Raw genomic sequence first — 2,510 nt, 5'->3', positions numbered from 1 at the left:
CACACACACACACACAAGTGCGCGCGTACAGTTTAAACACACAAAATAACACACTTAGAATTTACACTGAAGTATGGAAGCCCGTTTCCATATAGTCATTATAACGCGAATCAAAATACTGACTTATTATCTCCAAATAATAACAAACTTTATATATCTTAATATTAATATCTTCTTCATTATTCTGAGAAAGTAGAGATCATTTCTCTTCTCCCAGCCGTCACATTGGCACAAATGGGCTTCCATACTGAACATATTAGATACTGTGAAGAAGAGAAGAGTTTTACTGCATGAAAGGAGAAAAAAACACCAACTATTCTGCTGTAGAGATTATTCTAGAACTATAATCATCGTTTTACAACTTGAACAGCACGGCGTCAGTGCGATCTGTGGGAGCCCAAACTTTGACTTCTTTTGTTATAATTATTATTATTTTTAATGTTTTGTGTAGTCTCTTACCTTAAGCATACACAATTACATCACTGTCAAAGCCAACTAGGCAAAGCAGGAAACTGCCCCACAGTCCAAGAGCCCCAGGGGCCGCAAGAGGGCCTCAGACTAACTGAGCACACAGAAAAACCTCGGGGCCAGGTAGCTTATTCAAGGGTAGGTTTCAGGGTCTCTGCTGAATACTCTCGGCTTAATAGGAACTTGCAACAGGCTACACACTGCACAGAGGGATGTGTGTGTGTGTGTGTGTGTGTGTGTGGTGGTGTGGGGGGTCCGTACAGGGTTACACTAACAGGAATGGTGAACCTGTGGCTTTTAATTTAGCCAAAAAGTAAAGCTTCAGAGTTCAAATGACAAGCTGCTTCCCTCTCTGAGCCACAGGTGACTGGTGTGAATAGCAGTGGTATTAGGAATGACGTGCTGTGTTTGGGGGGCCCCCTGGTGGCCAGAGGGCTCAAACAGAGGCTACACTCTAACGGTACCCTGACCTCTGATAGTTTGGCGCACATAAAAAAAAATGAATGAGGTGACTCCACTTTTTCATGTTGAAGTAGGAAGAAGCAGCGTTTCCCAGGTCTGCTGTATTTATGTCATAATGTTCAATAGAGTATCAGATCAGAAGACTTACAGAGTACCATCATCAGTATCCACACATACCAGCGTCTATTTGTGCTCCAATTTAAATTCATACTGTAGTTCTTTCAGTTTATTGTAGTTTCCTGGGAATCTGACATCTGAAACAGCCAAATAAAGAGAAAACATTTTAAAGAGGTCAAGACTGAGAAATCATCTTTATTTGGATAGATAAGTTCAGACAGTACAAAAGAAAGATGCAAAAAACAGAATTAGTAAGATTACTAAAAACAGTCCAATTCAAGTAAGAAAACAGTCCTTTAAATGCACAAGTGACTGAGGTTATATTTGAGAGTAGCGTGTGCATTTCTCTGCTCAAGTTAAATGCTTGTGGTGTGGACAGGAATATGCAGCCTAAAGGAGCAACGCAAGTCTTTAAAAAAAACAAAAAACAGCCTCCGCTTGGAGAGAAGCTCTTACAGAATATGACTGATAACTGATTATGTGTGACTTCTTTCTACATAGGTGTGATGAAGACGGGAACAAACGTCCATGTCAACTTTTAATACTCAAGTCATTTTTTTTATCCACAGATTTTTAAAAAAGCACCTTTGAGACATGCCTACTTCCTTTTTTTTTGTTGTTTCTTGCGCACATTGTGTGTTTTGTCTTCAATTTTTACGTTCCAAACAGCTTCCCTCAGCCTCAACTCTCTGACCAAGACTTAACTGTTCAAATGCTTGCAGGATTATGGTTAGTATTTAGTACAGCATGCAGAAGGTGGGTGCACAGTTAAAATGTGTCTTCCTCCATACTAACGTCAGACCTGGAAACAGTCACCTGCACCACCACGAGACGGGTCCTTCCCCAGTCAAACTGAAACCTGCTCCAGAGCACAGGTTTCATACAAAGGCTGAATTTGATTATATTTATCTAAAAGTTTTCACTATAGCTCTAAAAACACAAAGTAGAAGTACAGTAGTAGTTTTGCAAATACACAAACTGATTAACTACAAAAAGTCTGAGGTTTTATGGGGGGGGGGTCCTTTGCAGCTGTGACCTTGAGAAAAATATAAGGGCTGATTTAAAGGTTTATACATCAAGACTGAGAAATATACAAGTTAACTCAAAACAGTTCAGCCACACCCAACAGTACAAAGTCTACACAGTGGGACTTATTTGAGGTTTGCATTTGAACTATGTATGTAGATGGAACAGCCGTCAGCGGGCCCTCTCCCTGCCAGCAGCTCCTGAAATCACTGAAATCCTACTGCTTCAGACAGTAGCAGTGCTGCAGCTGCTCACACAGTAGCACGGCGATGTGGAATTAGAGCTTTAACAATGAGTTGATTTCACAACGAGTTGATTGAATTTAATTATTTTTCTGCCAATCAAGCATTTTTGAGCAAAATAAGTGAAAAGAAAAAAAGCGCTCTTAAGTTCCAGCCTCTCCGATGTGAGACTCTGCTGCTGCTGCTCTGTCATAT

This window comes from Morone saxatilis, unplaced genomic scaffold (genome assembly GCF_004916995.1).
Source record: "Morone saxatilis isolate NCDOM2014 unplaced genomic scaffold, NCSU_SB_2.0 Contig14, whole genome shotgun sequence".
NCBI classification, from domain to species: domain Eukaryota; kingdom Metazoa; phylum Chordata; class Actinopteri; family Moronidae; genus Morone; species Morone saxatilis.
This window is presented reverse-complemented; position numbering follows the sequence as displayed.